This window comes from Psammomys obesus, unplaced genomic scaffold, assembly GCF_907164565.1.
Source record: "Psammomys obesus unplaced genomic scaffold, mPsaObe1.curated_primary_1811, whole genome shotgun sequence".
Classification (NCBI taxonomy): Eukaryota; Metazoa; Chordata; class Mammalia; order Rodentia; family Muridae; genus Psammomys; species Psammomys obesus.
The window spans coordinates 12,756,660-12,782,324 of NW_026596244.1; the positions used below are offsets into that span (position 1 = coordinate 12,756,660).

At 41.6% G+C, this 25,665-nt stretch overlaps 1 protein-coding gene across 1 annotated transcript in view; it reads left to right on the forward strand.

Annotated features, from left to right (window-relative positions):
• Positions 1-25,665, forward strand: part of Fbxw7 (F-box and WD repeat domain containing 7) — a 151,201-nt gene that overhangs the window by 37,532 nt on the left and 88,004 nt on the right. Inside the window, exon 2 of the mRNA XM_055596580.1 lies at positions 10,717-10,764. The gene's annotated coding sequence lies outside the window, so the exon portion shown is untranslated. The remainder of the gene's footprint in view (positions 1-10,716; positions 10,765-25,665) is intronic.

Sequence of the window (25,665 nt, forward strand, 5' to 3'; positions counted from 1 at the left end):
AACCAAACCAAACCAAACCAAACCAAACCAAACCAAACCAAACCAAAACCATTGTGTTGGCTACTCCTGGTCTTGGGACTGCCCCTTCTCAGCAGGTATCACTTGTGATTATCTTCTTGGTTAGGGGTGGGACTTTGCTCCTCTGCTCTTTGCTCCAGATTTATCTGGTTCCAACCTTTTGTGGGTCTCTGTGTGTTACAGCTCTGTGTGTTCCCATGTGTAGCAGCCTTGCATCTGAAAGATGCTGCTTCCTTGGAGTTATCCCCTACCTCTGCCTCGTCAGTCTTTCCACCTTCTCTTACACATAGATCTCTGAGCCTGACTCCCAAGCTACATGTGTTGGCCGTGGGTTCCTGGTAGAGAGTTGTTGGGGTCAGCTGGGAACCCAAAAAGAGTGGAAGGTGGGTTAAGAGGGGTGGCTGAACTGGGGTGGCAGACAAGAACTATGATCTTAAACTTTTTAAAATGTTCATAGTGTAGTGACAGGGATATTTTGCAACGATCACTATTCATTTTTATAATCATTCTTCTTAACAGAACCCCTCATCTCACCCTCCACAGCCGCTTGTAACTTCTGCGATACTGTCTCTGTGAACTTTATGATAAATGTAGTCATATGGTGGTTGTCTCTTCGTGACTGGCTTATTGCCATTTCGCGTAATGTTTTCATGGATAATTCACATTGTAGCATGTGTTGTCGCTTTGATTTACAACTTCATTCTTTGGAGAAGATACTTTCACAGCAGAGGTGAAACCGTGTCCACAGTTTTTCCAAGAATATTTATAGTAGATTTATTCAAAATAGCTAACAGCTAGGGGCTGATAGGGCGGGGTCAGTTGGACAAAGCTACTGTAGCTGGTTTACGTAAGAATGCGGGTGAGGGTAGCTATGGTGGATAGGGATGGAGCCCTGAGGAAGTGGTTAGTGGAGGAGGAGAGAGCCCTGGGACAGACAGGTGCACCAGCCACTACAGGACCATGGACGTTCACAGTGAGGCTATAGGGCTCACCATGCTGGGCTGGCGAGATGATTCAGAGCTGAAAGCACCTGCTGGCAAGCCTGGGAACCTTTGACTCTTGGAAACCCACTCAGTGTCAGGACAGAACCTAGCTCCTCAGATTGTCTTCTGAGCTGCGCATGCTTGCCATTGTGGGCCCCTAACAACAAAACAAAATAAGAATTCTCAGTTCTTCTTACTGAGGTTAGAAGTAGCAGCAGTGTATCTTACACTTCTCTTTGGGTCTGCACATGGTCTGGAATCCTTGAAGGGTTGGAGTTACCTGATATTGTAATCATTTTATGCATTAATTGATTTTTTATCTTTTAATAGCAAATGTTTTAGAAAATGCTAAATTTAAACTAGTAGACTGAAGTTGGACAGGTGGTCAGTTATGCTTAAGGTTTTGAGTGTTATAAGTGGTGTTTTGAGACATTTAGCAGGTAGCATGAATTTTATGCTTTGTTCTTATGGGGAAACAGCAGACTAGTGTAAATATTTAACTTTCAGCATCTCTTACAGTTGGGATGTACTGTAGAGAGAAGTTTGAATGTTGTGGTGTTTTAAAGAAAACTTAATGTTCATACGATAAAACAAGGAAAAATTACAAACTCGGAGCCCCTGAAGCTTCTGATGCTTTACAGTTGAACAAGAGGATGCTTCGGCAGCAGCAGTAGCAGCACCAGCAACAGCAATGGTGGGGTCGCTTCATTGGCTGAGACATCCTAGTAGCTCTGTCAGTGAGAGGAGCTGAGTTCCTGTTTCAGTTCATTGCTGGAGGGGTGAGGGAGAGCCGTTGGCCTGCTTGTGAGCAGAGAATAGAGCGTTTTTACACAAAAAAAGCACGTAGAAAGATGTGAGGAGCCGGGGAGCCCCCAGCTCCTAGGGTTAAAACATTAGGAGTTTCATCTTTTCTCATCCAGTCCTTGTGTTTTTTGAGGCCGGGTCTCTCTGTGTAGTCTTGGCTGTCTTCGAATTCTCCTTGTAGATCAGGATGGCCTTGCACTTGCAGAGCTCCACAGGTCTCTGCCTTCCAAGTGCTGGGATTAAAGCATATGCCACCATGCCCATCTCTTGTCCAGTCTTAATATAGTTGACCCTCCATTACTTACTAGTTGATTCAAAAACAGTATGCTTAATGGGATGGTTTAGTGGAGGCAGGATAACAGCTGAGTTGTCTGCACATCCCTGAGTGCTGTTACATGCCAAGAGTAGTATGGCGTACAGGGTTTATTAAACGAGAGAAAAATGTACTGCCGCTAGGATGCACATCTTCCTGTTTGTTTGTGTGTCTGTGGGCATGTGTGTGTGCAGCCAGGGGACAACACATGCCGAAGCTGGTTCACTTTTTCCATTATGCAGGCCCAGGGAATTGAACTCAGGCTCTCAGGCTTGGCAGCAAGCTTCCTCATCTACACTGAGCCATCTTGCTACTCCTTGAACTATAACTTACCTGTTAAGTCTTTTTTTTTTTTTTAAATTTTTACTTTTATTCATAAATTTCAATTGTTCATATTATGGATGTTTTTCTAGATTGTCAGTGTTATTTTTTTCTTCATTTCTTTTTATTTTCTTGGATGTGCTTTTTTTGTCTTCAGTTCTCTCATTTTTAAATTTTTAGTCCATTATATTTTTCTTAGTTTTGCTTTCCTGGAGAAGGCTGTCCTAGCAAGGGTTATCACTGTTATGATGAAGCACCATGACCAAAAACAAGTTGGAGGAAAAAGTTTGTTTGGCTTAAATGTCCTGCCAAGGCAGGAACTCAAACAGGACAGGAATTTGGAGGCAGGACCTGATACAGAGGTCGTGGAGGAGTGCTGCTTACTGGCTTGCTCCCATGGCTAGCTCAGTCTGCTTTCTTACAGAATCCAGGGTGATGGCATCTACCATGAGCTGGGCTCTCTTAGTAATTTAGACCGCTGTCAGTGCTTGCTTACAGTGGTTTTCCAGAGGCGCTTCCTCTGTGGAGCTTCCCTTTTCTTAGATGACTGTAGCCTGTGTCAAGGTGACATAAACCTGGCCGGGACAATGGTCAGTTCTTCATTCATTTCTTGCTTTGTCCTGTCCATTTCTATTAATGGTCTTCGGTGTTTTTAGTTACAGATTAAAAGAAAAAGCTTGTAAATGTCTACTGCAGTTACTTCAGTTGACCTTACTTCACTGTGTTCTCTGCTTTTTGGTGGAGATTTGGGGCTTTAAACTTTGATTAGCTGAATCCTCTAACTGGGGTTAGCTGAGTGCTTATGGTAGGTAACTTGTGTTCCTTTCCTGCTTCAGATCTGTAGTTGTTTGTTGGCAGAAGTGAGGGGCTTTGCTTGGTTCCTCCAAATGGTTCTTATTTAAGAGCACTCCCTTGTTGAAATGCAGTTTTCCTAATCTATGTGGGCTTTTCTCTGGTGCAAGAGATTGGAAAAGTCAGGAGAGGTTGGTGTTGCCTTTGGTTTTTGGTATTCCTCCTTTTTTTCCCCCCTAAAGAACATGTTATTTCTACGTGTGAATTCTAGCTATCCCTTCACTTAGGAATTTCAGAGGTCCATCTAAGGTCCCGCCACATGGAGCCTTGGGCTTCCGGGATTTGAACCTGTTGCCTGTCGACGTCTTCCTTTGTTTTCTTCAGTCTCAGGGTGGTGTTTTCCTGCTTGATGTGAGACTGTGCCGGTCTGGTCACGACTAGAGTTCTAGTAAGTGGCTTACTCATTTTCAGTGTTGAAGCCTTTTTGTAGGGTGTAAGGGAGGGTATGGGAAAGGTTTGGATTTAAAAGGCACAGCTGTTACAATCCTAGGAATTGCTCAGAACCATCTTTTGACTTTTAATTTTACTGTTTGAATTTTACTTGTTTTGTTTATCAAGCCAGAGTGTCTCTGTATAGCCCCAGCTGTTCTGGAACTCACCGTGTAAACCGGGCTGGCCACCTGCCTAGATCCACCCTACCTCTGCCATCCAGGTGCTGGGATTGAAGGCATTCACCACCATGTTTGGGTACTTTTTACTCTTGAACATTTCTTATTTTCCTGTCTATTTAAAAATTTTTTTTTTTTTTTTTTAAGTTTTGATTTTCATGTTTAGGCATAGAGAATTGTGACTGGAACAGAATGACTCAGAGAGATAGGTTGAATATTCTTGAACCATTCTGCCAATGTTGGCTCCCCCCCGCCCCCAAGCCTCCAATGTAATGGTACGTTTGTCACCTGTGAGAATTTTGACATGGTATTGTTTCATTGCCTCCTTCCCTAATACTGCAGCGTTGTGTTTTGTTGTTGTTGTTGTTTTTACCACAGTCTTGTTTACGTTGGTTGGTGGGAAGGAAAGTTTGCTGTCAGTTTGACTGGTTTCTAAAAAAATACCCACTTTTTTCATAGGCTTTGCGAGATTATCTTTTGCTCTGATAGGGTCTTACTGTGTAACCCAGCTGGCTCCAACCTCTCATCTTTCTGCCAGCACCTCCTAAGTGCTAAGATTAAAGGTGTGTGCTCCCATGCACAGTTGTGTGGCCTTTCCATATAGTTTCTCCTGTAATGTACATTACAGGCAATGTGTGTACATTAGGAGGATTGGCATTTTAATACCAAGCTTTTCTTGGCCCATGAATATATTTCTCCATTTTGTAGGTCTCTACTTACCTTCTTCAGCTCACAGACTTTCACATATTTTGTAGACGTATACTTACTTCTCTCTTTAAACTTCTTATCGCTGTGTGTATGCATGTGCGTGCTGTGGACCAGAGGACAGCTTTTAGGAGCTGGTCCTCCCTTTCTGCTGTGAGATCCATATGCATATGGATAATATGTATGTCTATATCTATCTATACACATACATATGGATATTCTATATACACACATATGCATATATATTTAGTACTCATGTGCATGTGTGTGCACACAGGCCTGTGCCAGCACTTCTTTCTGAGTGCAGAGAACAACCTTTAGCAGTTCTCCTTCCATCAGATGGGCTCTGAGGTTCAGACTCAGGGAGTCAGCAGCAAGCATGTTTACCTGCTACGCTATCTTGCTGGCTTTGTTGGATTTTTAAAATTACTGAGCCAGAGCCAGGCATGGTGGCACACACCTTTAAACCCAACAGTGAGGGAGGCAGAGGCAGGTGGATCACTGTGAGTTCAAGGTCTACAAAGCAAGTCCAGGACAGCCAAGACTACAGAAAGAAACCTTGTCAAAAAACAAAGAAAAACAAAAAAACTGAGCGAGGTGAATGTTCCTCTGATGAAACCACTGTAAGCTATTTCTTACTCAGTTGTATATTTTTGGATTGCAAAAATATACCTTGTTGAGGATTTGTGTGTGTTATAATTTTCATTGTAATAGGCATTTTCCATTGAAACGTGGTTGCCAGTTGTCTAGAAGAGCTTATATGTGGGTGTTTTGCTATTGTGTACATGTGAATGCTTATTGCATTTGTTATGCGCCCAGCAAAGCATGTTGCTTCCTTTTAGGAACTGTTTGTAGTTGCGAGTTGCATTTCTTTGTTTAGGAGAACTCAGGTTTGACTTCTCTTATGTGGATTTTAACATGTGTATCTTTTAGAATGAAGTAATCATTCTCTTCCCAGCTGCAGAATTTATAGGCATAAGTGTTCCCTGATTGGTGGCAGTTTATAAGGGCGGTAAGCTGTGCTTTCATCCCTCCTGTTCTGGCTTTAGCTGGAGCCCTTCTCAGCTGTATTAAGAATTCCAGATCTTACTGTTTCCCACTTCTTTCCTAAGATTCCCTGCACTCTGCCCAAAGGTTGCCCATAAGTCTCAGCATCTGCTTTGATAGTCTCCAGGGCATAGCCCTTCAGAGGTCCTCTGTGTCAGGCTCCTGACTTGTTCCCTCTTTTCTCCTTCTGATGTCCATCCTCTTTGCCTTTTTGGACAGGAATTGAGCATTTTAGCAAGAGTCCTCCTTTTTGATTAGTTTCTTTAGGTGTACAGATTTTAGTAGGTGTATCCTATATTATATGTCTATATGAGTGAGTATATACCGTGTGCATCTTCCTGCTTCTGGGATAGCTCACTCAGGATGATCTTTTCCAGATCCCCCCATTTACCTGCAAATTTCATGATTTCCTTCTTTTTTTTTTTTTTTTTATTGCTGAGTAATATTCCATTGTGTAGATGTAACCACAATTTCTGTATCCATTCCTTCACTGAGGGGCATCTGGGCTGTTTCCAGCTTCTGGCTATTACAAAAAAGGGTGCTACAAACATGGTTGAGTAAATGTCCTTATTGTGTACTTGAGCCTCTTTTGGGTATATGCCTAGGGGTGGTATAGCTGGAGAGGACAGGAACTCCACAAGGAGAGCAACAGAACCAAAAAAACCTGAGCACAGGGGTCTTTCCTGAGACTGATACTCCAACCAAGGACTATGCATGGAGATAACCTAAGATCCCTGCACAGATGTAGTCCATGGCAGTTCAGTATCCAAGTGGGTTCCATTGTAATAGAAACAGGACTGTCTCTGACGTGAACTGATTGGCCTGTTCTTTAATTACCTGAGGGGGAAGCAGCATTACCAGGCCACAGAAGAAGACAATGCAGCCACTCCTGAGGAGACCTAATTGACTAGGATCAGAAGGAAGGAAAAGAAGTCCTCCCCTATCAGTGGACTTGGGGAGGGGCATGCATGCAGAGGGTGGAGGAAGGGAGGGGGTGGGACGGGGGGCGGGGGGAGGAGGGAGGAAACAAGGGGGGGGGGGGGGGGGGATACAAAGTGAATAAAGTGTAATTAATAAAGAATTAAAAAAAAGAAATAAAATACTCTTACAAAAGCAAAAAATAAAAATAAAAAAATTCCAGAGAGCCACCTTTTGGGTTTACAGTTTTTCCTTCTTTCTCCTCCAGTGTATCAGTTGATTTCAGCTCTGTATTATAGTCATCTTGCCGCTTCTTTGAGTTTGCCTTGGTCTTTATCCAGTTTCTTCATTCCTCCATTTTCCTTTTCTCCTCTCTGTCCTTTTTCCCTAGCCCTCTCTTCTCATTTATTGCTTTTCCTTAATTTCTGTCCGTAGCCCATTCTGGTCTTGAACATGAAATCTTCTTCCAGATTACAGATATGTGCTATTTCCTTTCAAATATAGACAACTAATGCTGTAAAATTTTTCCTAAGCTTTGCTTGGACTACATCATGCACATTTTGATTTATTGTATTTTATATTCGTTTAGTTCAAACTGTTTTTAAAATTCTTTTTAGACTGCTTTCCTGGGATCATTTGTTTTTTGAATGGAAAGAGAAATGAGAGAAATGCTATAATCTTGTTATAAGGTTATTCTTAAATCTTACTTGCTTTGTAGACAATTGGTTGGTAGAAGATGATCCTGGTACTTTTAGTACAGTGATACATTGCCTAACACAGGATACCCTGAAATGTGCTGGTAGGCAGTCTCCTTGTATGGCAGCAGGCGCTCACACAGTCCTAGATGGCTATAGGCCAGTTACTTCGCGTAACTTCTTGCTGCAGTCAAAAGAGATGGTAAACCTGAGCTACATCAAAGCACACTGTTTACAGTAATGTTTTTTTGTGTTGGGTTTTTTTTTTTTTTTTTGAGACAGGATCTTACTATGTAGCTCTGGCTGCCCTGAAACATGATATATATACCAGCCTGCCCTCAGACTCACAGCAGTCTGCCTGCTAAGTGCTGACACAGAAGCCTGCGCCACCAACCTCAGAAGTAAATGCTTTTTATAAATAGAGAATACATTAAAATAATGACAAACAATATGCCAGTATATAAAGGAGCATAATTACGTATCGGTGCCAAGCAGCATTCACCGATGTAATCGTGCTCTATACTGTCGTATGCTAGTCCACCGTGTCCTCACACATGCACACAAGGAGTGTTGTGTCTTGCTGCTAGTGGTAGGAAAGCTTCTCCATTTTAATCTGCGGAACCAGCATCATGTCAAAGTATAGAGCGATGACATCAGCACTATGCTATACAGTGCATGACTTCATTTGCTTCTAGGCTGCCTTGTGCTAAGATTTTAAGTAAATTTCCAGGGCCCTTTTGTTTTAGCCATTTATTTTTTTACTGATTTCTTTATCTATCTTGCATACTGTGTTCTGCCTGCTCACCAGAAGAGGGCACCAGATCTCATTATAGATGGTTGTGAGCCACCATGTGGTTGCTGGGACCTCTGTAAGAGCAGCCAGTACTCTCAACCTCTGAGCTATCTCTGTTGCTCGTTTTAGCCATTTTTAAGTGGTAGCACTAGAATTGATTTTGCTAGGACCCGCATCAGGTTGCTCAGGACAGCCTGTAACCCCATTGTCAGAAGACCAACACTCTCTCTTCCTTCCATGTTAACCCCCGTGCCAGTGTGCATGCTCAGATAAGAGTACCATTTAAATGTGATATCCTAAAACTTTTTTTTTGTAGAAGTAAGGGTTTTTATTTTAATTTAGAAGAAATTTTAATTTAAAAAGCATGTATGTTTATGGAATCCCATGTGATGTTGTGATACATATATGTACCATGTAATATTTTATTTTATTCTTTTTGTTTTAGTTTTTTTTTTAGATTTTTTTATTTTGAGTGTTCTATCTGCATATACACCTGCACGCCAGAAGAGGGCAGCAGATTTTAGTACAGCTGGCTGTGAGCCACAATGTGGTTGCTGGAAATTGAACTCAGGACCTCTGGAAAAGCAGCCTGTGCTCTTAACCACTGAGCTGACTCTCCAGGTCCCCATGTAATATTTTAAGTCAGTTAGCAGCTCTTCAAACACTTACCATTTCTTTGCAGTGAAAACATTCAAAGTCCAGCTTTTTGAAAAATATGTTCTGTTGTTGTCTGTAGTAGTTAGGCTGCTGTGAACAAAACAGAACTTGTGGCTCTGACCTAGTGCCTGGGGAAGTGCTGGGTTGCTAAGAGTCAATGTTTGCTGGTTAGGATCCAGGAAGAAGCTTGGGGACTGTACTGTTGCTGAATAGTGTCAGCCACTGAGGTAGCTGTACTTGTGTTTAGAGGAGACTTGCATTCCTGTAGGCTTTCTGAGATATCTGTGTTAGCAGAGCCCATAAAATGGGGTACTTCCCCTTACAAACCCATAGGCTGCTTCTGTTGGCTCTTTAGATAAGGCACGATCTCTTGTCTTTGGCCATTGTAGACTCTTACCCTCAAGTAGACAACCCCCCTCTTCTCCCTCCCTCCCTCCCTCCCTCCCTCCCTCCTCCTCCTCTCCCTCTCTTCTTTCCTCCCTTTCTTCCTTCCTCCCTTTCTCCCTCCTTCCCTCCCTCTCTCCTTCCTGAGAAGTACAGATCTCAGTACGTGGGTTCTGTGCATGTGAGTGTAGAAGCCTGTGGCGGCCAGGAGGCCGTTGAACCCTGTGTCAGCAAGGTTACCGGGTACCTGAGGCGCTGGGAATGCTGGAAAGTGAGCTGAGGCCCTGAAGAGCAGAGCGCCCTAACTGCAGACACATCCCTCCAGCGTCACTTGTCATTGTTTTGATGAATTGAAATTGTTTTCAGCATGTGAATTGGGTATGAATCTTGGTTGCATATTTACCTTGCTAGAGTTCTGTAGTCTGTAGCCTGCAATTTCAGTTTTCCATTAAGAATATCTGATAACAATCCTGGTTTTTTTCTTTGTGTGCTAGCTAAGAAATCTTTTGCCCAGTTTGAACCATTTCTGGTCATCTTATAAAAACCTTATTGTCCTAAGTTTTCTGTTCAAGTCTCTAATATGCCCCTTTATCTCTGTATTTCCTATGTTCTGGGGCTGGATGATTTGATTGTTCTTGATTTTAGCACAAGTAAATACAGAAAATCTATTGGTATGACTTATGCTAAAGTTACATTTATATAGTTTGCTTTGCATGCTTGTACATACATGTAGCGGTCAGAGGACAGCTTGTAGGATAGTTTCCTTCATCCTCATGAGATCTGGAGATAGAACTGAGCTCACCGGACTTGGCGTCTGGGGCCTTCACCTGCTGACTCATCTCCCAGTTCAGGAAACATTTTATTTTTGCCAAGTGGTAGTATAATTTCTAGATGGTAACAGTTTGTGTTAACTAGATCTGGTGAGTCTGTAAAAGGAATTTTAAGTTTTTCCAAATTCCACCTTGACTAAAAGAAAAGGCAGTCGATTCTTATACAATAGTACACTTTTTGAGTCTTCTGGTAGAAGATGTGTGTTTTCCTTTGAGGTAGTGTCTCCAGCCCAGGCTGGCCTTGAGTTTCCCATTGACATCTAGATCCTTCTGTGAACTTCCCAAACAGCAGGACCCCCATACCCAGCTTAGAATGATAGATAAAACACGAGCTGTGGGCTCAGTGCAGCTACCGTGTGTAAGCAGATGTCTTAGTCGTTATTAACGGTGAAGTAATTAACAACAAACACATAAATGTCTGCTTTTCGAAGAGTGAAGTAACGCAAATAATAAGTTCTCTAAATATTATTTAGTACTCTTCTTCCTGAATTTTTGAACCCAATTAAACTTGAGACCTGACTGAGAGGATTTATACTGTAGCTGTTTTTATTAAATGACTTAAATCTGACTTTTGTAAATAGTAAAATCAGTTTGCTAGTTTATCTATATCTTTTTGCTATGGATAAAATATTTTAATAATTTAAACTTTGTCAGTGTTCTTGTAGTTTATTATCTCTTCCATGTATTGTGTAATAGTTTATGTTTAAGATCACGAAACCTTTGTTTTAAGTTAGGCAGAGTATATTTGACTCTGACATTGAATACTTGTTTTTATTTTTATTATTTAGGAACTCTCAGCCATCAACGAGACTTTTAAAAGGCTCTCTAAATACTTGGTAAGTGCTTCCTTTCCATGTATTTTTGCATGTTTCTTAAATTTATGTATATGCTACACAAACTCCCCTGACAGCAATAAGTTAAATTGCAATACGAATTATATTTGTTTTCAATTTTACCTAGGTACAAAAATTTCTTCTCTTAATATCTTTTTAATCCCTCTATACATTGTGTCTGGAAAATCAGGTTAATAAGCAGGAATGGTAATTTATGAATTAAATAAGACTTTGTCTACCTGAGATTTTATAATTATCTATTAATTGCCAGCACTTATGCAGATGATGATGATGGTTGACTGTTGCTTAATGTTTAGAGTCTTGTTTCTTCAGTTTGTCAGCATAAATGCTGTTCCTGTGGGTCAGCGTCTGTGCTGGTTCTAGCGTGGATTACTTTAGTTTCTTTGTTCTGAGATAAAAGTGAAAACTTTTGTAATTGCCTCTAATGAAGAATCTGGTAAGTTACCATTTTACCAGGGCAAGCTATAACCTCCCCTCCTTGTGTATGTATAGTACATGTGTGTGGTGTGTGTATGGGCACACATGTGAGCACAGGTATTTGGGCAATCGTGCTGAAGCCAGAGGAAGAGGTCAGGCGTCTTGCTCTCCCTGAAACAGAAGCTCACCATCTTTAGGCCAGCAAGCCCTAACAGTCTTTTGTGTCCCCTGAACCCAGGGGTGGAGTTACAGGGCCACCTGACCACGCTCAGCTCTTCTGTGAGTGCTGGGAATCAACACTGGAGTTGTCATGCCGACACAGCAAGCCCTCTTAGTCACCAGGCATCTCCTCAGCCCATCGCTCCTTCCTGGGTCCGTTAGGCTTGGTCCTTTCCATCCTTTTCTCCATCAGTCATTCTCATTCTATATTCCGCATGTAGGAGGAAACAGGTGAGAAGTTTCTTTTCCCTGAGTCTGGCATAATCATTGATTCACATGGTGCTCTCATTTCTATCCATTTTCTTCCTGTGTTTTTACTCTTCTTTATAGCTGAGGGGAAGCCTCCGCCACCCCCCCCCCCCCCCCCCGCGTATGTGCTACAGTTTTCTATGTGCTCATTCATTTGTTCTGTGGCTGTTGGGAACAGTCTGCAGTAAACTTTGCTGCATAACACTTTGTTGTGCTGATTTAGATTCTTTTAGGTGTGTGCCTAGGAGTGGGATAGCGGGATCACATGGAGTTCTATTTGTAGGACTGTCTGTACTGATTTCCATAAAGATTACACTGCTTATATTCATACTAGCAGTGTGCAAAGCATTCCTTCTTAATAGTGAAAAAAATTAAAGTGATTAAGTGTTCTACAAAATGGGATAAAATGCCAAGACATCAGTTTGTGCTTGTTTTCAATATAATCATCTCAAAAATATTTATTAGCTGATGGAGAGTCCCTGGATACATGAAGAGATATGGAGTGAAAAAACATGGATTTTGTACTAACCTGTGAACTGTGTGTGAAAGCGGAATGTATTTCCATAGCACTTCCAGCAGATGCTTGCACGAGCAGCAGTGAGGTTCGCAGCATAGTCAGCAGCAAATAATAGAGCAAAAGATGCCCAGATTTCTACTACTTTATCATGTGGTGGCTTGTTTCTTGTGTTTTACACAAAAGGGGGAGGTTGGCCCATCTCCTAAATTTCAGCTAGAACCAGTTGTCAGTGGTGTAGGCTTATGTCATTGTTCATGTGCCAGAAAACCTCAAACACACACTGCCAGTGACTGTTGAGGGTGTCAGTGCACACACTCTCACAGCCGTTCACTGTCAGCATGCTTTCCTCACCCATCTTCCCTCTGTCTCCTGTCTCTCGGCAAGCAGTGCTGGGCTCTCTGCTTGTGAGACTTTGCCTGTTTTGGATATTTCTAAAAATGGCCCCACATGGTATGTGTTCTTCTCTGCCTGGCTTCATTCACTTAGCACAGTATTTTCAGCATTGTGTGTGTCATGTTAGTGTCTTAACTCATGCCACACGTTAGTCATTCATCTGTTGATCTGCTTGTTTGGTTGGTAGGAATGTATGTGTTATGAACTTTCTGGTATACGTTCTTGTGTGGATATATAGTTTCATTTCTTTTGAACATGTGTGGATGGGGTGGAATTGATAACTAGTCATTTGTGTACCTCTTCAAGTAGCTGTCAAGAGAGCAATACCCAAGGGTTCTAGTTTTTCTGTATCCTCACAGATAGTTAATGTCTATATTTTAATCTTGGTGTAAAAGGATGTTTCATTGTGGGTGGTTTCGTGTGTGTTGTAATAAATAAAGTGTGTTGGTCTATATAATTTTATTATTTGCCCTATGATTATCATGGCAGTATTATTTAACCATCCATCACAATAATAAGACATAGACACCTGTTATATTTATAATTGCCTGGGGCTGGGCAGATAGTTCACCTACACTGTTTGAATAGCCTCACTATTGTGCCTATCCAGTGCCACCCACGTTAATCCTCATCTGGTCTACCTTCCCTGCAGAATTCCTGGTGCTTGTTTTTATTCTTCATCTGGGCCTTTCCTCACCTTTCTTTTGTTGGGCTCATGCGGTTTCTTCTCCCCGGTAGCTCATGGTAGGGTCCTCTTTACTCCTCTCTTCCCATCTGTCTGATCCTCATGTCTCTTGAACCAAAAAGCCCGGGAACCCTAGCTATACCTACCCCATTCTGCCCTGGTCAGGTATAGGCTGTTTAATCAACCAATCAGGTATGTCTTAGGCAGGCTTACAAAACAAGGATAGCTGTAACCAGATCTTGAGGGCCAGTATTAGAACAACCCCCAACACATGTGTTTATTGACTATCTGCTATCTCAGAAGAAAGAGCTTGGGCTGGAGAGATGGCTCAGCTGTTAAAGGCTAGGCTCACAACCAAAAATATAAGAACGAGCTCTCCAAGTTTTTTGTTCATTTTTCAGAGCAAACACTTTCAATGTTGAATTGTGATATTGTGTTTTTTTTATAAATTGTGACTACTAAACCTTTATCAAATAAATTATTTGCAAGTATATTCTCATATCCTGTGGATTGTCTTTTTACTTTAAAAAAAATGTCATTGGAAGAACGAAAGATTTTGTTTTTTGAGACAGGATTTCTTTGTGTAGCCCTGTCTGCCCTAGATCTCACTCTGTAGGCCAGGCTGGCTGTAGACTCAGATCTGATTGCCTCTGAATGCTGGTGTTAAAGGCATGCACTACTACCATTGTCCAGCAGAATAAAAAAATTTAATATTTACAGAGTTTACCTTTTATTTTGTTTTGAAGTTAGTTTGAAGTTATTTTAAAATAAGTATTTATCGATAGTATAGGTCTGTGGCAGGCTTTATCACTATACAAAATAACTGGAGTTTCTGTGTCTGATGGCCAGAGCCCAAAGAAAAGAGTCAGTATTGTATTTGAGTTTCGGCTCCTCATGTGTTCGTTTCCTCTAACCTTATGTTTGACTCTATGAGTTACACAGAATGCTATTTGTGTGTGGTTGCTCTGTTTATATTAGTTTATGTTGTGTGTGTTAGTCCCCACCCCTGAGAAGAGACAGGGTCTTGCTGTGTATTTCTGGCAGGTCTTGGGTATCCTAATTTCCAAAGTACTGGGATTGTGACAGTTTACATGCCTGCCAATGTTTTCCAATCTTGAAAGAAAATGGGTCCATACAAGTTATATCTTTGTTTACTCTTGAGAATGTTCTTGGACTTGGCATGTGGCCTGGGTGGCCAAAGCTGTCTTAGGGCTCACAAACAACACAGGCTAATAGAAAAGCTGAAATGCTGGGAAGACCGTCTGCGGCAAGATGACATCAGAGGATGTGAGCCATATAGCTGAGAACAGTCTCTGCCTCATGACCTTAATGACCACCATGACCTTCTCCTCAAAGGCCAGGGTAATGTTCTGGGCACCAGGCTGATAAAGAGGATGTGGCGATTCCAAGGTGAGGGAATTAGCTGCACACTGCACAGGAAACAGTTTGGAGTTCCCATCCACACACTAAGGCCAGAAGTTCCTCTGAAAGAATATAGCGAAGTCCAGATATGCTCTTTCTTTATTTACATTGTTCATTTTCACCCAGAAGTTATTAGATACTATGGAAAGTAGATATGATTTGTTTTCAGATACAAAAAAATAACAAATACAAACTAACTCTTGAGTAGGACTAAATAATGATTAATTAAAGATCTTAAAATAACTAAGTATCATCAGAAAAACCAAGGAATCCTGTGTTCAAAGGACTCAAGAAGAATAATTAGGAGCCAATAGATAGAGCATAGAGAGTATCTGCAGAGAAGCTTTAAAGATACAGGAGAGTTTTAGAGCTTTCTAGAAGGAGAGTTAATTAAATAAGCAAAAGAACTGTTTAACAGTGAGGAGCATCAGTTAACTTAGAGTGATAAAGTCATCAACCAGTAGGATGGGGAAGATGAAGAGCAGAGACGGCAGTGAGAGACCTGTGAGAGGATCGCCAGCTGTATGCAGTTACATGAGGATGAGCAATGAGACGCTGGGAAGTTCACGCAGAACCCATAGGAAAGAATCCATACTTAGCCACTTACGTGTTCGGGCTGCTTAGTTGCTGCAAATGAGGAGAAAATCTTGAGAGCAGTGATAGAAAAGGGCTTATCGGGGACAGCGTTAGCTCAGTAAGGAACTGCTACTCAGTGAGCTGCGAGCAAAGTTATCCAGTGCAAATTCTGCGGCCGTCGTAGTTTGAGTTAACTAAAGACGCGTTCGGCTAGAGAAACACCGGGTTTTCTGTCGTCTCACCACAATCATGAGTAATTTGAAAAGAAATCCATCAGTTTGAGGGGAAGTAGCTCCAGAAATCACAGCAAAGCTATTAACTTTGTAGTTTGCTATCCTTTTTCTAGTTATGAAAAGGCTGTATTCTTTTTCCTTCCTGTAAAAACATCGATCCATAATACTGTACTGTTGACTACATAGCATGTACATGGGAACCTTTACCAAACTGTGCTGTTTCTTTTTGAGTAAGTTTGGGTTTTGTTAATGGAATTGTCGAAGATCTTTATTGTGTGTCTTGTTTATTTGAGTCTGTCTCCTGTAAAATACCTGAGAGATGACACGCTAGGACACGTTGACATTAAATGATATTTAGCCTTTTGATATAGAAAATCTGTGTGGCTCTTTAGGTTCTACTCAAGATGTTTAGTAGCATATTGTCACTTTTTAAAAGGGGAAAATTTTATAACATAAACCCAGCATTCTGACTGTAGGTCACTCAGTGACATATGCCTCTCATTGCCTGTATTCAGAACTTTCCCCTTAGTCCTGCCAGAAACTCTGTACTCAGCCAGCAAGGACCCTGCCATTCCTCTCCTTATTGCTGTCTGAGCCTCAGAGCATTGTGCGAGCTCTGTGTGAGCTGCTCACAGCTGTTTGCACTCTTCTCAGTTCAGACTGATTTTCAAAAGTCATTTATCAGTTCGAAGGCCATTTCATACTTTTTAGTTTAGAAAGTCTTTTAGCATCTCTGTATAAACCCCAGTGGTCCCAAGCTGATGGCACAGACAAAGCTGCCTTCAAATTTGCATTGGATCTGCTGCCCTAGGCTCCTGAGGGCTGCGTCGTCAGCATTGTCGCCATGCTGGGCTTGCTATGTTTTCTGTTTTATATTGTATTTATGAAAGCTGAATAGTGGACCCCCAATGATGTCCACATCCTAATCTGCAAGTTATGTTGTGCCTTGTACTGAAGGAGCTCTACAGATGTGATTAAGATGTTAAAATGAAAAGGTTAGGGAAGAGGAAGAGATGAGAGAAAGGTGCGCCGGTGGCAGCGTGCTTTGGAGAAGGAGAGTGGGAGCAGCAGTCTGGGGAACCGAGTAAGCTTTCTGCAGGCTGCAAAAGTAAAGGAGAACAAATTCACTTGGCCTGCCAGGACTTTGGGTTTAGTTCAGTGAAACTAGTTTTGAATGACTGATCTCAAGAACTTTATGAGTTATTTTCTGCCTCTGAGTTTGTGATAGTTGCATTAGCCACAGAAGCTGAAGCAGACTTCGGTACCTATTCATGGAGTGTTTCCATTAAAAAGAAAATTCGTGCAGATGTTGTGGAGAACTTGGAGAGTGTATAACAACTGGCAGGATTTTGAAGAACATGAAGGAAACAAACTGGCGTGCCCTGAGTATGGTAGAAACACAAAAGCTTCGCTGACGAGGCCTCAGGAGGAGGTGGAGGAATGTGGTAAAGCAAGCTGGGACTGGGACTAGAGAGGTGGTGGAGGGCTGAGGACACCTGTTCTCTGTCAGGGCCCGGGTTCAGTTCCTGCACCCACATTGCAGCTCCAGCAGATCTGACCCCTGTCACTGCCTCTGCAGGTGTGCACTAATACATACCTGCACAAGCACTAGCGTGTTCTCACACAAATGAGCAAATAAAAAGACTTAAGCGAACGACAGTCTGCTTTCTTAAGGAATCAATAAAATTCTTGTAACTAGAACACTGGTGGAAACGTAAGTGTTAAAAGTACTGGCGCCGAGGGTCAGCCGTGGGTGCACACGTGGGGCCAGGAGCTGGCGTTGGGTGACTTCATTTCATTGTCCGTTTCATTTGCCAACGCAGCTCTCAGGGCATGTGGAATTTCCAGTGGGTTAGACGGGCTGGCCAGCGAGCCCCTGCACCCCCCTGCTTCCACTTTCTTACATGGGGGCTGAACACAGCGAGCACTTTGCCTCCTAGCCACCCTCTCAGACCCGAGCTTACGTTTTCATAAAATACCACTATTGCTTGGAACTGACGCCGTCTTGAGCTGGGGGCAAGCTGTACCGCTGAGCTAAAGCCCTAACCCCCTGTGTTTAGGAGTTACCTTAAAGACTTTTTTTTTTTTTAAACACATGGGCATGTAACAATGTGATTCAAAACTCAGAGCTTCCTCCTTTAAAAATTAGAAATTGAATTAGAAAAGTTATTTAACAGAATACATTAGCCCATTTAGATAAGCTTACTTACTGAAGAAAATTACTTGGAAAGTGGAAGTGAATTGCTCTTAGAATAATTTTAAGTGGTAACTTTTGATAATGGCTAATAAGTACATCTGAATTACAAATCTCATACGACCTTTGTTCTACAGTGCATTCCTGTTTGCCTGTTTTCTGACGGAGGCATCAGAAGAGTGTAACTGCCGTGTTTTTAACAATCGCCATGTTGAAATTCCGGTCTCAGTTTAAAGGAAAATGTAATGCTGCTTAAGTATTACCACTTTAAATTTCTGTCACGTGGCAGTAACTGCACACACCTTTCTGATTCCTGCTGTGAGCTGCCTGGGAACTACCGCAAAGTGGGCACCGGCTGTGTTGCTCATGTGTCCTCATTAGCTGAACTCAGAACACTCATTGCCAAAAGTTATTTGTAGTTATTACAGGAGATTGGGTAACAAGGTAATGAACACAGTGAAAAAAAAAAAAAAAAAAAAAAAACAGGCATTGCACAATTGAAGGCATCTAGTGTGTCTGCTGGACAGTGGCAGGGGAACCAGGCACCCGGAGAGTTCCTTAGAATGGAAACGATGGAGGAAGCTGCTGGCTTAGAACTTGTCAACTAAAAGACGTTTGTGAGACAATATTGAAACTTTGAATCTTGACTGGTGTTAACTGTTGTGGAAATGTGGTTAATATGATGAGATCATGTGCGATTTGTGGACACGAGAGGCACATGTGAAATTGGGTGTGTGTGAGAGAGTGTTATGTGTAGGCGTGGTGTCTGTGACATATCACCAAGAAAGAATAAAAGACAGCAACATTGGCAACATTTTGAGTTGAATGCGGGTGCATGAATGTAAACACACTGTTCTCATGTCATTGGAGACTTTTTGCTTAAAGTCCTCCCATCTTTAGCTGCTGACTGTCTTTTCTGCCCCCCCCCCCCCCGACATTTGAGAGTGTCTGGGTGCTGTGCCACAGTTCTAGATGTTTTGTTGCAGAGCATCTTGCAAACTGTTGCCGCTTCCCGCCTGATTTTCTCTTCGGCGCCTGTTATCCTTGAGTGTAGGAATTGTTCTGCTTGTTAGGTTTGTTTTTTTTTAACTTCATTTTGTTTTTGTTCTTGGAATATAAATTTACTTCTGGTGGAAGAGATTTTTGTCTTTTTTGCAGCATCTTTGTTACTCTTACCTGCCTAGGCCATTAGCTGCCTAATAAATACTTGAGTGAGTAATTGAATGGGAATTAGTTCTAGAAGACCGAGGACATGGAGTTTGGTCAGGGACAGAGCCAAAGAGAATAACGGTTTGGAAAGTGACTCTCGCGGGCTGTGGGAGCCTTAGCCTGTGGGGAACATGTACAGATTTGCAAGATTGAGTTACCATCTCCTGATTCACACTGTAAAACCTTGATGTTTCAGATACTTCCCACAGTCTCAACAAAGGAATTGCTCTAAGTCATTGTACCATATTTTCTGATTATCTTCAAAATGTTATCTGATTTTTTGAGATAAAATCTCATTCTGATTTCTAACTTGTATGGTAGCTATCCTCCTCTTTAGCCTCTCGCCTCTCCAGGACTTGATGCCTGTGCTGCCGTGATAGCTCTTTACTCTCATTTTAAAGAGAATTTTATTATTATTATTATTATTATTATTATTATTATTATTATTTATATTATATATTTTTAATTTTATGTGTGTGTATTGCCTTTGTACCACATATGTGTCCATTGTCTGTGAAGGCCAAGAGAAGGGATTAGTTACAGATGGTTGTGAGCTGCCATGTGGGTGTCTGGAATTGTACCTGGGTCCTCTGAAAGAATAGCCACTGCTTTTAGCCTTGGAGCCATCTCTAGCCCCAGATAACTAACACACACACATACATACATGCACAGATTTAATTAAAATAACTGTGTTTTCCTTAAATGATGAAGTAAGAAGGATAGCATTGTGCTTCACTTTTGTAAATGTATTTAAGGTCTGCTTCAAAGGAAATTTTCAATTCTTGTACTACCTTTTGTGTTTAGACAAGTGAGCCAGAGGCTAAAATGTCTAAGGAAACCTCGCAATTAAGTCAGTGCAGGTGTCTTTCTGTAACATAGATTGAGGGAACAGACTAAGCAACATCCTAGTGGTATTAAAAAACAGTTTTGGTCTCATAGATCCCATGCAAGCATCATGGGGATCCTCAGAGCCCATATTACCAGAGTGAATAATTTGTTATGGGTATACTGCTTATGAGCAACACACCATGTTTTAAAATGAAAGAATTAATTATTTAAAGATATAAAAGAACTAGTTTTGTGAGTTTTTATTGCATGCATTTTCTTGAGGACCACTGACAGTAAGTAGCTTGTTTTACTTACACAGATTAAAATGTGCCAAAGGATGTCCTGTTGTAGAGTTGTGTTTGTAGGTTTCTGTGGATGGGTGGACAGTTGGATTGATGGAAAAACAAATGGATAGATGAATGGATGGACAGGCAGATGGAGCAATCTGGAGATTTAACCCAGGTCATTGTGTGTGCTAGGCTAAAATTCAAGACTACTACTTAACAGATGGATGGATCCTTTTATTTCCTTAAGAATTCAAAATTAATTCGGTATGCATACAGTATTTAACTTTTCAAAGTAAGAATTTGACATTGACTTACTTATAATTAAGAAGGAAACTAGTTAACTTTCTTGCACTAATCCTGAGGGCTGGGAATGTGGCATAGGGGCTTGGTCCTTAGTGGGTGAAACTGTTTAGGAAGGGTTAGGAGTTGTGTCCTTGTTGGAGGATGTTGGGTTCTGAGGTTTCTAAAGCCAAGATCAGGTCCCGTGCTTCTTTGCCTCCAACCTGCTGACAAGATGTAAGCTGTCAGCTGCTTTTCCAGTGCCAGGCCTGCCTGCTGCCATGCTGGGCATCATGATGCCATGACTTCACCATCTGAAACAACAGTGAGCACGCCCCATTAAGTGCTTTCTTCGGAAAGTCTTCCTGGTCACCGTGTGGCCTCACTGCAGTAGAGCAGTGACTAGACAGTGGCCGTTCCTTGCTCACACGCTTAAAGCCCAGGTTCCATCCCTAGCACTGGAAAGAAAAAAAGTAATCATACTTCTAACTCAATATTGATCAAGTATTAATATGTAATGCCTCCTCTACTTTTTAAACAGGACTGTAGGTAGACTTGATTAAATATTCACTGTCTTTTGTCAGAATAATATTATGCTCATTTTTCTGACATTTTAAAAATGTTTATTTCTGTTGGTTAAGTTTTCACATTCTGTCTATATGCAGCCTAAGGATCAATATTGACGTTGAATTAGCTGACAGGGAAGGAAAATGATAAATAATGAAAATAACCATTATTGCTTACATTCTATTTTTGTTAGAACTAATTTAAGAGCCAAGGGACCCTGGGGGTAGTAGAGGGAGTGGGGCTGATGAAGCATTTCGTGGCTGGGTGTTTCAGAAGCACTTTGTGCGTGTGGGTCTTTTATTTTAGGCCTTGTCTAATAGTAATGCTGAGGGCTAGTCAGAAGCCTTGCTTTTACTGGGAGCAGCATACACTTGCTGGGACTTTAAATTTATGCTTGCTTTATTTTACACATGATATTGCAGTTCTCTGTTCTGAGCATATTGTGTATTGGCAGTGTAGACTATGTCAGGGGTTAATGCTTGGCTCCTATTGGTACACGAGCACTCCACCTCCCTTAGCTTCCCTACCTCCTCTATCTGCTGTCAGCACCAGTTACCACCCCTTCCCCTAATGTCTCTGCCATGCATCTCAAGGCGGCAGCATGGCTAAACCTGGGTGTTGGCAGTTCTGTTGCTAAATCATCTTAGCAACTTAGGCTGGTTGTCCTTTGCGTCTTGCGTGTTCTGTGTTGTTGGCTCACTGGTTTGTATAGCAGCAGCACAGGAAGGTAGCCTTCGTGGCAGCTCAGCTCAGTTGCATCTGCAGAGGAGGCTGTAAGCTCTGTCAGCAGATGGTACCTCCAGCAGGCAAGTGAGAGGGCACTGAATTAGTGCATTTGTTTCTCCCTGCAGTCTTTTCACAGAAGCTTGGTTTGTTTGTTTGTTTGTTTGTTTTTACCTGTGAAATACATGCTTGTGTATAAGTATTCTGGAGAAGCGATTTAAGTATAACATGACTATCAAGAGGACAGTGCAAGGTGAAGGCAGAAACAGTACCAGCTCTTCCTAACTCTAAGGCAGAGGAGGAATTTTGCCCAAGACATACACAAACACAGAGCCTTCCAATGCCTCAGAACATAGGATCTTTTAATAGAAGGTATTTTTGTTATTATTACTTCCTTTTTTAAAAGGTGTCTTAAAAAGGATTGACTTCATTGGTATCTGAGTGTTCACTAAGTTATTTTGAGTATGATTGTTTAAGAAGATTAACACATTTGCATTAATGTGACTCTTATTCTGAGAATTTAGAAAAATTATAATTACTGGATTCAAGTAACTTATCAGAAAAAAATAGAACATTTTAAATATCAAAATTTTAGGGAATGGCTGACATCTTTAATACTGTTTGCTTATGTTTTCAAAGTGCTTGTCAGGTTTTGAAATTTCCCTGCCTATTGAGGTGCAGATGATCACAGGAAAAGAATGCAGTGTCAGGAGAGGTCCTTGATGGCTTTTAGTTATTGCAAATAATTATATACATAGCCACATCCTTTTCTTCTCAGTGAAACCCTGAACATTTACGACAGCAGGGACTCCATGGCTTACCTTGCTGCTTATTTTGCAGCAGAATTTTATTTTCATTACCTCTCGAGTCCAAGAACAATATTAGGAGGAAATTTTTTTTTACCTTGTACATCGTACTCAGGCATCCTCCTGCCCTGTCCCACCACTATTCAAAGATTTAGACTAGCTACTGTCTTAAATTTTATTACTTTAAAAAAATATCTAGGCCCATGTTTTCTGTTTCTTTTCGAACTTTGGGTTGAACAGTTTGAGATTGAGAACAGCTCTGTAGGTTAATCTGGAGTGGAGAAGTAAGGTGGTGGTGGTCCTCGCTGAGCATGTTTCCAGGCATGCAGCATAGAGCCAGAGGTCCTCGGTTCTGATGGTGAGCTGCTTCTGTTTCTGGGAGCAGAGCTGCAGCAGTTTATTCCAGATTCCGAGCCTTTCTTGAACAGAGTGCCGGGACAGCGAGGGGTGGGGCTCTTTCTGATTGGCTGTTGAAATAGCGTCCCTTTACAGAGGGAACAGGTTGGATAGGCTGAGCTGAAGGCGTAGGCAAACAGATGCAAACTGATGGAAGACAGAGTGGTTAGTATGTCTGGGGTGTCTTGAGTTTGCTCCTTTGCTAAGTTCTTGAGCTTTGATATAAACATGTTGAAATAGTAAAGCACCTTACAATTTTTGTAGTAGCCAGGAGAACTATGCTTTTCAGAGTTTCTTGGTGATGAGTTTGTGGCTGCTGTCTTCTATTTTAGCAGTGTTTCTTTTAGCCAGAGAGCTGCAGAATGAGTCAGTTAGCCGGTTTTAGTATATAATATATATATGGGACATTGCTAGTTGTGATTTTTTTTTTTAAGTCAAATTCTCTTTTAATGATCAAGTCAATGTGTGGCTGTGGCTGCTTCATTATTTCTTTTTTAATGAAGGCGTTGAGCCGGTCGACTTGCTGCTCCGAGCTGTTCGCTTGTAGCCATACATCAGACCCGTTGCAGAGGTTTTCCATCGAATGTCCCAGGCAACCAAAGGTAACTACGTAGACTTATTTCAAATAAAAATATACAGTTAAAATGGCTGCATTATAAGTAGGACCAAATGATTAAACATAGAAGACCAATTAAGATGTCCTTAGCAGTTCTCTTGACCTTGCAGTGGCTATCCAGCATCATTTTGTCATCGTCAGATTGTGGCAGTGGAAATGTACTGCAGTAATTGATTTTGTAATAGGATCAGGTGATTTACCGGCGGCGCGAAACCACTTGCTGCCTCTGTGCAGCGCTCTAATGGATGTTGTGATTGCAGCCTCGGGTTGATTCGAGACTGCTGGCCACCCACAGTAGCAGCAGTTATTTTAAAAATCAGAAGGGTCTTAGCTTCTCTTATTTGTTTTCTTTGCTGTCAGTTTTCGCTGAGTGCCCCTGTGCAATCTTGGAGTTAGAGTTTTCTTCTTTACTCACCAGCTCATAAAAAGTTTATCGGAGTGACTGGCCCTAACAGAACAGTCTTCTCTCTCCACTTCTGAGCTCAGCGCCAGCAGACTGTGGCAGTGAGCACGAGGACACACATCAAACACACGAGCTTTTGTTAACGATTGCACATTATCTGGGTGGAGTAGAACATGCTTAACACCTGGAAATCCTCTCAGGTCCTGACTCCAGGTAAACGAGAACATTGGGACTACAGGAAATTACTGACCCAAAGAGTTATTAGAAAAGTGTTTTGTGTCTTCTCAGTGGTTTGCTTAGGAAGTCTGAACTGCATCATTTCTTAGTAGTATCAGGAAAAACAGTTAGGGCCATTGTAATGCTTAAGGATACTACAAATTAATAACTTTATATCCAATGTTAATATCCAAAATTTACAAAATGGCTATGTTTTAATAATTTTTGTTTTGCTTTTCTGTACCTTTAAAGCAGATAGTTGGTTACAAGTATGTGTGCACAGAACTTATTCTTCGTGCTGAATGCACCTGCTGCTTAGGAAAGTGAGAGCCATGCTGAGATCCCGGCTGCTGGAGCTTGATACCGTGAGCTTCTGCTTGGGCTTTGTGTCAGCGAAGAAGCGTAGTCTCTTTCCTCCCACCTCTCTCCTTGCCGGAACCACGGCCTCCTGTTCATGCAGAACCACATACACAGGGATGACGACTTTGCTGTCATTCCTTAGGTGTGTCCTTGCTGTTCTCCCTGCCACATTTCGTACTTAAAACAATTAAATAGTGTTGAAGTTAGTTGCTGCAGAATCAAGCATAGTGCTGCCATTTATATGATATCCAGAACGCCCCCTGAGGAGCTCCCTGCTCTCCCAAGCCCAGAGTTTCACCCCACTGCCGCAGTGGTTCTTCAAAGGTGAAAGTACTAGCGCTCACACTTAGTCCACATCAGACGCTGAAAAGGTAATTTAGACAGCGCAGTATCAGCATCGAGTCTGTAGTCTTCTCCTCCCTGGGTAAGTTTCTTCTTCACCTCCTCCTGCCACAGCCCAAATCCTCTGTGTACACTGGTAATATGTACATAAGGATGTTATTACTATGTGAGATTTGCTCGAGGGCATGTCTGAATTCAATATTTATTGGAAATGTTAAATGATGTACATCAACAAATCAATTACTGATAAATGTTTCATTGTGGTGTTGGACATGGAAGCTCCCTCCCCCAGCTTGTGCAGTTGATTGAGTCGGTGGGAAGAGAAATGAGTGCCAGTGTGTTGGCTGCTTGCTTACAGCAGTGGTTATGGAGGTGCAGGACCCCAGTGTCGGTCTGCAAGTGCTTCCTGCTCTGAAGAGCCAGATCAAGCATGGAAGACCTGAATTTTGTCTGACTTTGTTACCAGTACATTTGATGTTCTTGATGAAGTTCCGCATGTGTGAGCACTTCAAGGTCCCTTAAAATACTCATTAAAAAGCAATCTGTGTGCCCTGTCTGGGAGAGGCCCCGTAGTTCTGGGGCGTGTGGCTGTGTAAGGTGGAGATAAGGGGAAGGAGTTTGGATTTCTTAAAGAATCAGTTGTAGGCAGTATTGATACCTCTTTTTCCTACTCATGTCTTTTTTTTTTTTTTAAACTAAAAGAACTATTTTATCTTTCTGATATTTTTTTGATATTCTCTAAATGGGTTATTTGTCCAATAATGTGTAATACCATATAAAAGATCAGACCTGGGGTTAAATTCTGACACTGGTGATTTTTTTTCATAGGCATGAAAAAAAAATGATGATAGTGTTATTAGGCCATTTGCTCAGTTTTTTTTTTTTAAATAAGTAAATCAATCTATCTATCTATCTATCTATCTATCTATCTATCTATCTATCTATC